The following is a 15,333-nucleotide window of genomic DNA, read 5'->3' as shown; positions in this document are numbered from 1 at the left end:
AAATAACGGACTTTGCCGTTAGCAAATGAGATACCTCTGTTGTTTTGCCATGTCTATATGAGACCATTTTTAAAATCCCGACATGTCCCATAATTACATTAATCTATGTTTGATATGAATATTTAGGAGGTGGGTGGTTGAAGAAAATCTTTGACATGTTTCGTAAGATATGACAGTTATAATTTTTTTAGACCTTCGAGCCCTTATGGGAAGGTGCACCTTTTGTACGATGTACTAAGTTTGCACGAAATCAGATACTACCTTTGGGAGTTATCGACTCTAAATATTCTGAAAAAGAATTCGTGCTAAAAGACCTGGGCCTAAAATCGTTCTTTCGATTAGGCACGTTTTGGCTTTATTAAATGATTATACCACAGCTGAGGGTATAACAAATTTCGTATAATTGAAGACATAATCGTATTTTTATCCACAAAATTCCGATACATTCTCTAACCGATTTCACAAAATTTACAGTTTAAAAATGAAGTCGTTAAATATATATATATATATATAATATATATATATATATTATATATATATATATATATATATATATATTATATATATATATATATATATATAAATGTTTTCTTTTTCTATTGCATAAATTACAAACGTTTTTAGTGAATTATATTTTATAATACATATTTTATTCTTATATTCAAATCCTCATAAATTGTCATATTTGGTTTTCCATTTTCAGCTCTCTCTCCCCACGATGTCCCATGGATTAACGAATTGTCCCCGTTACGTCCAGCTCTAACCGTGAATCGACGCGAAGCGAAACGTTGACACAGCGTTTAATACAATCAAACGTTCGATTTGTAACGGTACGGTACGCGTATAGCTAGCTTTTCGATATCGGTCTAAAAAGCTACTCGAAAAACGCTCGCGCCTATAGATCGTCCCGATTACGTTGAGTATACGTTTATACGTTTATACGTACCCTATTTGAAAATGTACGGCGTGATAACGTAAACGCGGCTGGCTATAAAAATGTTTTTGATGCGAAATGTTGTTAAGAATTGAATTTGGGAGAATTTGAGTTCTAATAATGTAAGTATCAAACCCGATCGATTTTTCTAAATGTACGTTAATAGGTTTTGAAGAGTATTTAGAGCCATAATCATAATCATGGGTAAAAAAAGATATTTTCCATAATTTAGATGGATATTTTCCATAAGAATACAGATTTAAACAGCCTGCTCTCAAGAAATATTAAAATTTTACATGTTATAATTTAAATACAAAATTTAAAGTAGGCAAAAATCGTAGATTTAAAGAAAAACTTAAGTCAAATTTTTAAGTGTATCTGGCATGAATTTTTTATGGACCTACCAAACTTGATTTTCTTTAAAAACCCTATTTGGGACCTTTATATAAAGTAGATGTAAAAGGTGATTTTTAAAAGCTATAGGAAAGCTTTTCCAACAAAAAAAGATAAAACACTAGGTGTCTTTGCACCAAATCCATTTCAGGACCTTTGAAGTCGATCTAACGATGTCCGTCCGTCTGTCTGGTGGGCCGATAACTCTTGAAGGGAGTATCCGATTTGGTTCAAACTTGGTATATCGTAATATACGTAAAATCCATTCCTTCTGGAACCTTTCGCACAAAATGTCCAAATTTTCCAAAAAATATTCTACAGCACAAAAAGAAAAGGATAATCCAATTTTTCCTCCAACTTTGCAAATCCTAATATTTGCATAAGTGCTAGGTCAGGTGCGAAAATTGACAATGTCGGTCCACTCCTTCTAGTACCTCCCCCACAATGGGTCCAACATTTGAATAATTATATCTCTTATAAAATGTGAAATAACTGTCCGATTGTCTTCATATTTTGAACATCACAATATTTTTATTAACCCAAGGTCTGGTGTGAAGATGGAATATATCGGTCCACTACTTATGGTACCTCCTCACAAAGGCTCAAAATTTGGAATATTCCATGAAGCTCATAAAACGAGAAATTAACATCGGATTCGATTCAAACTTGGCACATCTCAATATTTTCATCACACAAGATCTGTTATAAAGGTGGTAGAGATGGAACCATTTCTGGTTCTTCCCCCACAGAGGGTACAATATTTTGATTAACCAATCGATTATAAAATCCGAAATAAGCATCCAGCGCTCTTCATATTTCAAACATCCCATTATTTCTACTGGTACAAGATCTGCTGCAAAGATGGAACATAAAGACCTACTCCTCCTGTTACCTCCCCCACAAAGGGTCAAAATTTTGAATATCCCTGAAGCTCATAAAACGCGAAATTACCATCCGATTCCATTCAAACTCGTTACATCTTAATATTTCCATCAGCACAAGATCTGCTGTGAAGATGGAATATATCGCTCCACTCATTCTGGTACCTCCCCCCCACAAAGTGTAAAAATTTTGAATATCCATGAAGCTCATAAAACGCTATATTAACATCGGATTCCATTCAAACTCGGTACATCTCAATATTTCCATCAGCACAAGATCTGTTGTGAAGATGGGATATATCGGTCAACTCCTTCTGGTACCATCCCCCACAAAGGTCAAATTTTGAATAACCATGAAGCTCATAAAACGGGGAAATTAATATCTGATTTCATTCAGGACTTGGCACATCTTAATATTTCTACCAACACAATATTTGCTGTAAATATGATAGAGATCAAACCATTCCTTCTGGTACCTCCCCACAAAGGGTCAAAGTTTTGAATAACACAAATCGATAATAAAACCCGAAATAAGCATTCCGACCTCTCTTCAAACTTTCACATAATCCCATTATTTCTACTAACACAAGATTTGCTGGTGGAGATGGAACTATCGGTACACTCCTTCAACGGGTCAAAATTTTGAATATCCATGAAGCTCATAAAACGCGAAATTAACATCCGATTCCATTCAAACTTGGGACATTTCAATATTTCCATCAACATAAGATTTTCTATAAAGATGTTAGAGATCGGACCATTCCCCCTGGTACCTCCTCCCACAAAGGGTCAACGTTTTGAATAACCAAATCGATGATAAAATCCGAAATAAGCATTTGGCGCTATTCATATTTCAAAAATCCCATTATTTATACTATCACAAGATCTGCTGTGAAGATGGAACATATCGGTCCACTCCTTCTGGTATCTCCCTCACAAAGGGTCAAAATTTTGAATATCAATGAAGCTCATTAATCGCCAAATCATCATTCGATTCCTTTTCAGACTTGGTAAATCTCATATTTCCATTAACACAAAATTTGTTATAAAGATGGTAGATATCGGACCATTCCTTCTGGTACCTCCCACACAAAGGGTAAAAATTTTGAACAATTCTAACTCTTCTAAAATATGTTGTAAGAGTTCGATCGTCTTCCAATTGCACACATCCCAATATTTTAATAACTCAAGGTCTGGTGTGAAGATGGAATATATGGTCCACCCCTTATAAATTTAAAACAATATAAATCTTCCGCTGAAATTTGGGCCTCTCTATTTATTCTACTTGCCGCTTTGTTTATAAAAATCAATAAAAAATGTGTTGTAGACGCTACTAAATGTTTAGTTGAATGAAAACGAATAAAAACGGCCATTGATGGATGCACGGATGACGGCAACGAACGTCGAGTCTCTATGAATGCTGAGTGGAAAAATACTGAGCGACCCAGAAAATCAGAAAAAAAATCCAACAATCAAAGGAATATTTTTTTTTGAAAAAATAAAACACTGCACTAGAAAAATTTGCACTTGAAGAAAAGACTGCATTTATTTATATCAGGAAGGCTTTTTCTGTTTCCAAGTCCACGCTGAAATGCCAAGTTGAGAATTAATGCCAATTTGGCTTAAGAACTCGAGAACATCAGTTAATGTCTAACAATCAACAAAGACTGAAAATAGTGGGACTGTCAGCAGCTACAACAACAGCGACATGTTAGCGAGGCAGAAATGCTTGGATTCCCATTTTGCAAACGAACTTAAAAACCGAAACCGATGAAAATGGCACAAACTAAGCAACATTGGCAGGCACAGCAGCAGAAACAACAGCAGCGGCAAACAATTTCAAGTGAAATAATAATAACAATAGCTATGGCATACAAACAGGCACACACACACACACACATGTACTATTATACCCCATCCCCCATTCCTCTCCCACCTTATGTGTAGAAATCAGCAACAAAATGTAAAGCCACTAACTAAACAAAATTGCCGCCGTCGCCGCCAAACAACTACAGAGCTCGGTTGGTGTTTTCATTTGCGAAGAAGCAGAAGATGATGACGATGACAAGCAACTAAAATACATATCGGCTGGCTGGCTGGTATAATTTGTTGAGTAGTAGTGTTGATGAGGAGCAAATGAAAGCAACGGCAAGGATGAGAGAGAGGAGTATTGGGTGGTAATGGTGGTCTTCCAAAGGAAATCAAGAAGAGAGTACGTGAGTTTGGTAGTGTGAGGCAATTTGAACCAACTACTTAAGAAAAAAAGTCGTCGTGTTTTTCGTTCCTACCTTGGGCAAAACAAAGACGTGTTTTTCTGCCTCTGCTGCTGCCTCTTCTGGTTTTCCTACTTCTTCTGCTGTTTGTTGTTCGGCTTCTTTTGGCTTGGTATGCATCACCACCAACGACAAATAATGGCAACGGCAGCGATGCCATGGTTTTTTGTTTTTTTTTTCTTTCCTTTTGTTATGCCTTGGATTTTTGCGCCTTATGTCCAAGAGAAAAATAACAAACAAAGAGGGAAGGGAGGGGGCCTCATAAAAAGAAGGGTTTCTTTAAATGGCAAAAACACCAAAAGAAACAACAAGAAAAATAACCAAGAAAACTGCCTTCTACCTAACTACTTTGTGAAATTAACTCACACACACATGCACTTACTTACCTTTGTTGTTTTCTTTCGTTTTTCTTTTCCTTTCTGGTAAAGAACCCAAGTTAAAAATGTTAAAATGACTGCAATGACATCTCCCCCAATAGAACACACACATAACTCATGATGGCGGCAGAGCTCTCTGGCTTACTTTATCTCCCTCTCTCTCTGGGTTACAGAGAGCTTTAGTTATGATACCACAACTACTTTGGTGAGGGGTGTATGTATGCGAGTGTGTGTGTGTGTGTTTTGGTGGGGATGGATGGCTGGCGGCCGTTGATGTTGTGTCATGGCTGTTTACATGAAACCATCAACAAAGGCTGGGGAAAAATTCCCCCAACACAAATGAGAGGGAGTAACGGCAGAGAGCCATAACAATGAGCCGAGAGAGAGTACTAGTTTTTACACGAAGCACAGGGTAAGAGTTAATTACTAAATATGAAACATGATGGGTGGTAGGCATGTGTGGTGGAGTAGTGTTGTTGCCATTTGTTTCGTTTCGTAAAATTCTCTGTAGTTAATATCGTCGTCGTCGTTGTCGTGTTTTCCCCCCTTAAACGTAAACAATAACAAACGATGTCGACAGAGCCCATCAGAGCAGCGCAGCAGCGGCAGAAGTAATAATGTTACACACACTGCACACTTTGGTGGATAGTTGTTTGGTTGACAAAACTAATTTTACTGGCAATAATAAACGAAAACGAAAAAAAAAAACTTGTAGTTTGTAGCTGATATTTTTATGGCGGGCCACAAAACTACAATTACATTCCTCATATTGAGCTCTCTTCTACTTCTCCCCCGCACAACGAGAAATAAACAAAACAATCATAGAATAAAAACTGAAAGATATTCGTTTTTTTCTGAGGGGTTGGTAGTGGTGATCTGGGGGTGTTTGTAGCAGTTTGTATGTAACGTTGACGATTATCTTTCGGTCACGTCGTATACGTTATCGCTGTTAGCAAACACCACACACATACGCATAGCGTACGCTGCTGTTGTTTTGTCGTTGCCGTTTTGAAGTCCATCCTCAACTTAGCTAAGGGCATAGGTACCTCTTACTTGAAATATTTGCCTTTTTTCCAGGGCATGGAATTCCAGTTTTTTTGCTGTTTTTGTAATGTTTCATCCCTATCTTTGGTTGTGCTGAAATATTTCGAAATAATTCTATGTAAATCAATAGAAAAGCCATGATCAGCTGGGATTTGAAGAAACCGAATATTAAAAAATTGTTCTCAATAAGGCGCAGAGTTTATCCATGCGGTCGGTTGCCCCACAAATGAAAGATTTCCCCTTCGTAGTGTATAATTTTTTTTTTAAATCTTCCCAAAAGACTTAAAAACAGGAATAAGGATCCTAAAAAGCTCCCAGAAACCACAGAAAAATGTCAATTTTTTCATACAAGGACAATATAATTTCTTTTCAATGTTTTCAATTCCTTTATGTGGTCATGAAACCCTCCGAAATACTTGGCAGACCCAAAATCACTCCATAAAATCGATCACTAAAAAGGACCTTCAAATGCTTCAAAACTTTACGATAACGACCAATGGGCCCATTAAAAGCCTCTCAGATCTTTCGAATACCTCAGGAAGTCCCCCAAAATTCCTAGAAGACTTAAAACTACCTCATTAATCCAGAAGTAATTTAAAACTCCCTCAGCACAAAGAAAAGGAACATTGCAATATGGCGCCCAATTTAAAACGTTTAAAAAACGGAGCTTTTAGTTTAAAACAGATGAAACATTGATTTCGAATTTTTTAAAAATGTTGTCTAATTTATATTTACTCTAAATCGAAATGTTAAATGTTTTGAATTCAAAATATGCGACCTCTTTCGGTCTCTCTTTTTGTACTCCCAGCCATATGGCTAGAGAGAGGTTATATACCATTTAATACGGCCAAAACGTGCTCATCGAAATAACGGCCTAAGACCTCTTTGGACCAAATCCGTTTGGATTTGTGATGTCCGTCCGTCCGACTGTCGTACCAGATATTCTATGGAGCTCAAAATTTTCTTTGTCAAATTTTGTCAAGATCGGATCAGATTAGGATATAGCTACCATATATATCTTCAACCGATTTCAGGTTAATTGTGCACCAAATGGCTAATATCAGTCCAAATGACCTGAATTTTGGCACCGACCTGAATTTTGGAATTCAGTCTAGAAGCAAGTACTTCAAATTTTATCTATGGCTCCCATACATATGTTTCATTCGATTTAAGCCCTCTCATGTGTAATATACACTCCACAAGAATGATATTTGGTACGAGATATCAGATACAGCCCAAATATACCTCTGTTAAATTGCATCTTGATCGGGTCAGATTTAGATATAGCTCCCATATATATCTTCAACCGATTTCGGGTTAATTGTGCACCAAATGGCCAATATCTGTCCAAATTGTCCGAATCTTGGCAATTTCGACGGAACTCAGCCTAAAAGGAAGAGCTTCAAATTTGATGAAATCAGTTCAAAAATATCTATAGCTCCCAAACATATGTTTCATACGATTTTGGGATTTTTAGCCCTCACATGTGTTATATGTACTCCACTTGAATGATATTTGGTAGCAGATAACCTATGGAGCTCAAAAGAACGTCTGTCAAATTTTTATCAAGATCGGATCAGATTAGGATATAACTCTCATGTTTATCTTTATCAGATATCAGGTTTACTGTGCACCAAATTGTCAATATCAGTCCTAATGTCCTGAATTTTGCCAAAACCTTGCTGGTTTATGTTTAAAAATGTATTTATGGATTCCTCCAACGCATTTTTGTGAATCTTCGATACAAAAGCTTCCAAGTTTTATATATATGTGGTCTTTTTGGATCTCTATGTCTTCTACACAAAGGTGACCTTGTCAAGAGCTCCGTTCCCCTATGTTATGTTTTCGAAATTTTTGATTTCCCCTAATCCCGCTTCTTTTATTGAGAATCAAAAAAAATCCATTAAGCCCTCCTTAATGTATTCCCTCCTACTTTGGCAAATTAAAAAGACGACGCATATTCTGCCGTTCCTTACCCCACCCCTCTCCTAAAAAAATAAAAATAAAAGATTTAATTTAAATACTGCCGGTCTTATTTTTTATCCCAACATCAGGCGAAGAACGAACGAAGAAGCCGGACGGAGATGAGGAGGATAAATCCCTTTGAGATATGCCATAAAAACAATTCGCATGCTTTAAAGGCAAATCCCAAGATTCCATTTCCGTTTCCCGTTTAGGGACAAAGCTGGCACATCAAGCTAAGGAAAAATGGATGACTGGGAAGGAGGTAGGGAACGGTAAAGAACAAACATAATTACTTTAGTGAAATTATACTGCACAAATGGAGGGAGGGAGGCCGGGCCGGGCCAGGCCGACTGAGACCAGTAACAGCAGAGGAAGAGAGCAATGGGGGGGAAAACCCATTAAAGTTTATAAATTTTATATTGTCAGAGATTAAATGGACAATTGTTTTTAAGCATGGAGCTAGCCAGCTTGTTGTTTTTTTTTTCGATTTCGTTCGCTCACTCACTTCCATCCAGCATTATTATTACGGATGCGCTATGTGCGGTAGAGAGCTGCGTGTCAGGCAAGTTAACAAACAGCCAGTCTGGTTGGTAGACAAGCAGTCCGTCAGTCAGTAGTCATCATCATCTTCTTCTTCTATCGCTACCACTTTGCTTTTCGACTTTTTAATGTCATTGTTGTTGGTGTTGCTGCTGTTGTTGTTTTTTAAGTTTTGTTTCTGCATTATTTACTCGAAAGACTAGAATCTGGAGAACTGCTGTTGTTCATCACCAACACCAGGAAAACTGAATGCTTGGTTAAGTTTATATGGTTCCCCACAACTACGGGTACACCAAAGGCCGATAGCTATGGGTGTGTGTGTGTGTTTGTATAAATTTATTTTATAGATTCTTCTTCTTTATTTTTTGTGAGATACGTTTTTTTTCGATCATACATACATGATCGCATTAAGATGAAAGAATGGCACACAGAGATTTCTTTGTTTGTGTGTATGTATGTTAATAATAAACATACCTATATGGTATTGAGTATATGTACATACATAGAGGGTACTAATATAGACAAGTGGATTTGTTGAAATCTACGCTACCATTGTGGGGATTCATTAAATTAATATATGAACGAGAGATCACGCCGAGATTCTTCCATATTAGTCTGAAGAGTAACTAACAGCTGGAAAGGTAGTTATAACAAAAAAGCTGAAAGTTCGGCCGGGCCGAACTTTGAAAAGCCTCCAGCATTTGGAACGAATTTGGCAATTCTCAAAAACAATAAAATCCATTAAAAATTCTGTTAATATCTTAAAAATGCCGAATGTAACCGTATATTAGGGTCTATACGACGACGTGGACCTGCATACGCAACATTTCTCATAAGCCTGCACAGACAATTTTCTGGCATAGGCTGCAGCACTCAGTACGAACTTCAAATATAAAATTTGAAATAATTCCGATTAATAATGTCGCTAAAATCATCAAAACACCGAATATGGGGGAATACCGTTATATGGGGGCTATACAAAGACGTGGACCTGCACAGACAATTTTCTGTCATGGGCTGCAGTTTCCATTACGAATTTCGAATACCAAATTTGAAACAATTCTGGTAAATAACGTCGCTAAAAAACGTCAAAATACCGAATATCGGGAGGTACCGTTATATGGGGGCTATACTAAGACGTTGACCTACATTGCCCATTTTCAATACCAAAAGTCCTGCAGACATAATACACATTTGAGTAAATTTTTATCAACCTACTTCATTTCGTTCGGAAGCTAGAGTGATTCCCACAGACGGACAGACAAAAATCTATCCAATTTGGGCTACTAGGAGCTATATGTATATGGAAGCTATAGCTATATCTTTACCGATCGTAACCAAATTAGAATTACTTGCTTCTAGAATGAATTCGGTTTGGAAGTGCCAAAATTTTACTCCATTTGAGCTGATATTAAGCATCTGGTGCACAATTAACGTGAAATCGGTCGAAGATATATATGGAAGCTTTATCCTAATTTGATCCGCTATCATTGCAGAGATATTTTTGATCTCCATAGATTATCTGGTACCAAATATCATTCTCGTGGAGTGCATATTACGCATGTGAGGAATTTAAGAACCCAAATCGGTTGAAACATATTTATATATGGAAGCTATAGCTATGTCTGAACCGATATTAAGAACCCAAATCGGTTGAAACATATATATGGGAGCTGTAGCTATATCTGAACCGATTTTCTACAAATTTGATGTACTTGCTTCTAGACTGAATTCGATCGGATGTGCCGAAATTTAGGTCATTTGGTCTGATTTTGGCCATTTGGTGAACAATAAATCTGAAATCGGAAAAAAATATATATGGGAGTTATATCCAAATCTGAACAGATCTTGATATAATTTTAGGCACTTATTTCTGAGCTGTATCTTTTATCTGGTACCAAATATCATTCTCGTGGAGTGCATATTACGCATGTGAGGGACTTAAGAACCCAAATCGGTTGAAACATATATATGGGAGCTATAGCTATATCTGAACCGATTTTTTCCAAATTTGATGTACCTTCAGGTCATTTGGACTGATATTGGTCATTTGGTGCACAATTAACCTGATATCGGATAAAGATTTACATGGGAGCTATATCTAAAATTGAACCGATTCTCACCAATTTCAATAGGGTTCGTCCTTGAGCCAAACAAAAATTGTTTGGAAAATTCCATCTCAATCGAATAATAAATGCGACCTGGTCATAATTTGCAAAATGGATGAGAAATTGTGTTTTTTATGTCATCGTCGGATTCACAATATGATTTCAATGTAAACGTCTTAAGAAAACAAATCCGCTATAAAAACAATCCTTTATCTTTGCCAGAAAATATCTAAGTACACCCATTTTTATAAACCACGAACGTTGTTATAGTTTTTCTTCACATTGAAGGTTTAAACAACGCTTTCGTGTTTCAAAGGAAGCTTTTAAATATATTTTGTCAGAACTACACTTTACTGGCCATATGTCAACAGCGGCACCACCTACTCTACAATTAGCAGCTACACTATCACTACGCTGGCTAGCGGCAGCTTCCAGCACTGTGTCGGGAAGGACTTTTTGGTTGGTTTGAGCCAAAGTGCTTTATGTTTTTGAATTAATGCACAAATTATGCTCCAATCAGAATTATAATACTTTAAATTGTCGTATACGATACAAAAATAGACACGGGCAAAAACTCGCATGGTTGTATTCGACACTTCCATATCAAGTACTCGATATCGAACGCCATTATCCAAAAATAAGATTACGATATCGTATGCGGTAATTAGACCCCTGTACTTTGTTTATAAGAATACATGGACAGACGGGGATGAACGGACTGACATGGAAAAATCAACTCAGAAAGTGATTCTATGAAGATCCTCAAAAGTAACTATGGGTCTATCTCGCTTCCGTCTCCATGTTACAAACAAATGCAGAAAGACATAATACCCTTACCACTATGTGGTGTAGGGTCTAAAAAAATATGGAGTATTCCAGTAAGAATATTGCTCATAGCTACCCATATCATGCTTTTTCTCTGGGCAATGGGGGGAGTAGTTGCTGTATTTTTTATGATTTTTATTTTAAGTATATGGCGCACAAATTGTCAAATTTTAAATAGGTTTTCATTCCTGATCGAAATTATTCATTTCTACTCCTTGTTTTCGAATTGATGGGTATACGGGCTCTTAGAAGCACATTAAAGCAAAACGCGTCGACTTTCCCTTATCTCCCCTGAAAAATTATTGACTTCATATTTTTATTGCGGCGAAGGAAATAATCGCAGCTTTCACAAATTTTCCTTATGTTACAAATATGGCGCCCAAATTGTGAAGGATATATCTCAATATGGCCTCATCTGGACATATACCACATTTTATGAACAAAATAGTAAAATATTTTTCCATCCTCTTAGAATTTGTGCTGCCTGGCCTCTACAACAAATTCTTTCTTTTTTTTATTGCAATTAAGTACACTGCAAAGCAACAACACCAACAACGAGAAGAACAGCAATTGTGTGTAGTTAAAGAAAAGCTAGAATATTCCATTTGCTATTTGAACTGCATGATTCTGCAGCCAGCAAGCATCAGCTCGTTGCTGTCTGACAGGCGGCGGTGCAGGCAGGCAGGCTGCACAACCTACAACAGCAGAGGTCATGCCAAACAAAGGAAGAAAGGCAAGACGTCACAATGAAATGAACAGCTTTTGAATTTCTTTTTTGTTTGGTTAAGAAAGTCCCAGCAAAAACTAAGCTGAGAGCTAGCTGTGTGCGGGGTTTCAGGTCATATATTCCAAAAAAAAAAAAAAAAAAATCCGGACCAAAAGAAAATGCAGCTTGCCTTCAGTTTGACCTTTGCTTGAGAAAAATTAAATAAAGCAACAACCAGTCCCCCAGCCAGGTAACCAAAACGATTGTAACTCAACAACAGCCAACGCAAGACTAAAATCAAATTTTCAAATGGAATGTAATGAAACCTCAAAACCAACAGCCGCCACAAGGCACTCGGGCTACAAACTGACTAAATCTGGGGGAATTGTTTTTGGTATCAACTACAAAACGCACACACACACACACCTCTGCAGGCTTACTCAATGAATTGCACAGCCATACATACACACACACTCGCCAAATAATGAAAACAATTGAAATAACAGCAGAATGGAAAAAAAATCCGCACCTATTTATTCCGTAAATGAAGAAAAACCTGATGAAACTACAAAACCTTAAACGTATGGTACGGTGGGGGGCTCTTACGTTAAGCTACACTGATACTGCACACACAGGCGGCACACACACGGGCAAGGCAACACAAAACAGGAATGCAAAAAACAACACCTTTGCACAAAATTCAGTCACACCACACACAGAGCCAGCAATGAACACAGAGATAACAATGCCGTGGCGACGACGCCAGCAGCAGCGGTCACATCTCCACATTCACTGAGAGTATGAGAGGGAGAGCAAATGATAATATACATGAGGTTAGAAAGAGTTGGCCTGCTTTAGTAGTTGTGTGGTTTGCCGATTAATGACGAGGCTGAGTGGAATTGAGAGTTTGCGCATTGCCAAAACTACACGACGACGACGACGCCAACGACAGAGCAGCAACAACAATACACATAACTTTTGTTTGTTTGGGTGAAAAAATAAGCCAGTGAGACCGAGATTATGTGCTGAGTGTGCCTCACTGTGTGTATGTGCGTCGTTTGTTTTATTTGGTATTTTTTGGGAGGGGGAAAGCTACAAACGTTTGTTTGTTGTGCTGAACTTTCCTTCCAACAATGTAAAGCGACACGGCAAAGATACTGAATTTTTCTCAGCAGCATTTACTGAATTGTTTGCTAGGGGGATTTTTTTTTCGATGGTTCTCTGGCAGAGGAAATGTCCCTGCATGTTTGGATTTGTGTGTATATATGTGTGTGTGCGTGTTGTGTATGAGAGGGATTTGTAGCTCTGGCTTTTCTACAATTTTTCCTCTTGTTTTGTAGTTGTGTGGTGGTATTATTCTTTTGCTGCTGCTGCCGCCGCACAAGTTTCACTGCCTTTACACGGTGCAATTTTTAGCTGGCATTTTTATCAATTCTCTTTTAAAATTTCTGCGTAAATCTTCGCGCCTTTACACGGTGGCATTTTACGATAATAGTGCTTGGCATTTTTTCTGACATTTAATTTTATTCAGTATTTCGTATAGAGCTAATTGATTGTAACAGATATTTATAAAGAAGTGATTTAAAATTAAATATGTGAATCCATGGTACAATGAATTCAAGGTAGGGCAGAACTACCATATGATTTACATTTTTTTATTTTTCTGGCTTAATATGTCAACTTCATTTGCTTTTGTGTGTGTCTTCTTTTCAATAATAAAAAATTGTTCAGAAAATATTCAAATTCGGGTGTTTTCCAAATGCTTATTGCAACGAATGCATCGACAAAATCTACAGTTTTTGTCGCTAAATAAACCATAAGAGATATATAGAACATGATATTGAAAAGAAATTTTGACCATTCAGTTTTCGCGGTTTTAAATTATTTATTCAAAATCAGTGCAACAAGTTGTTTGCTTTTTTATTGTTTTGATAGTAATTCTGACATTACAAGCCAAACAGGTAGACCTCTATACTTGAAATTTTTTCAAAGTTGACCTACATTCTCTTCATTGTAACATGTGTGAATCTAAAGAAGAAATGATGGTAAAAGTTATTGAGGTGTTAAATATTGCATTATTAACTTTTATTTTAACTTTATTTTTTTACTTTTTAATACTTCCAATTAATTTTCATATAATTCATTATACAATTCAATCACTAAAAACATCACATCACAATAAAAGAAACGCATCAAAAATTACAATAAAGAAACGATATGAAATGTCAAAATCATAAAAAATTGGGAAGAAGCAAGAAGAGAAATGCAAAGAAAATGGCATGTAACCCTGTGCGGTGGCTTATCGTGCCATTTTTTCTTCTATCCTTGTCTCTCTACACCTTTTACCAACAAAAAAAAATGGCATGGTTAAAAAATGTCACCGTGTACAGGCAGTGTTTCTGTTTTTTTTTTGTTATTGCTATTATTTTTTTATATAATGTTAACGTCACTTGCTAGTGTTTTCTGCCCTGACTGGATGACTGTTTTTAACTGCTGTGCCGCCTGCCAGCCATCGAGCCAGCCTAAACGTGCTAACTGCCTTTCGAATCGATATTATTTCTCATCACAGTGTGCGTGTGGCTGGTGTTTTAGTATCCATTTTGGTTTGGGTGTGTGTGTGTGTTTTGTTAGCTTGTTCTTCTTCTAGTTTAATATTATAATTTTTGCTGTTGTTTTTGCCAGTAAATTGAGCAACGTCGTCGCAACTCAATTGAACATTAACCAGCCAACAAAACCCAGCCATTTCAACGCCCTCGTTTATTTCAATTCTCTATCACTCAGCTGTTTTTTTTTTTTGGATTTTGGGACTCCATTTAGACCAGAGAAAAATTGGACTGGTATTAATGGGTATCCATGAAAGATGGTTAGTTAAGCCGATCACAGGATTTTTTGCTTTGGCAATGAAAGAGAAGCAAAAATCCTCAAAACTTGGGAAATTTGGAATATTTTTTGAAAAAAATTAATCTAAGATCCCAAAATAATAAATTACAGCTGGTTTTATTGGAATTTGGGTTAGAAACCCCCCAAAACTACAGAAAATCGGGAGGTACCGTAATACTGGCGTTATATCAAGTTTGGGAGAGAGTTCCATCGGGAAAGAGTTCTCTCCCACCAGATTTGATTCTTGTGAGATACTCTTAAAGCAAAAAATATGACGGAAGTGACTTAGAAGTCACATCCAGGAAATAGACTTGAAAGGGTCGATATTGATATCCCGTCAGACAAATTAGACACTTCGGGAAGAAATAGGCTAAACCTGCAATGATTTTAATTGTAACTGAATTGTG

The 15,333-nt window shown here is 36.9% G+C and overlaps 1 protein-coding gene across 1 annotated transcript in view; it reads left to right on the top strand.

The window, feature by feature from the left end:
* The first annotated feature begins 707 nt into the window (after positions 1-707).
* LOC131800491 (protein split ends-like) overlaps positions 708-15,333 on the top strand; it is a 280,268-nt gene continuing 265,642 nt past the window's right edge. The window contains 1 exon segment of the mRNA XM_059118397.1: positions 708-1,056. The gene's annotated coding sequence lies outside the window, so the exon portion shown is untranslated.

This window comes from Musca domestica, unplaced genomic scaffold, assembly GCF_030504385.1.
Source record: "Musca domestica strain aabys unplaced genomic scaffold, Musca_domestica.polishedcontigs.V.1.1 127, whole genome shotgun sequence".
Lineage (NCBI taxonomy): Eukaryota > Metazoa > Arthropoda > Insecta > Diptera > Muscidae > Musca > Musca domestica.
Note: the sequence above shows the minus strand (reverse complement) of the source record. Positions and strands in the feature narration are given on the sequence as shown.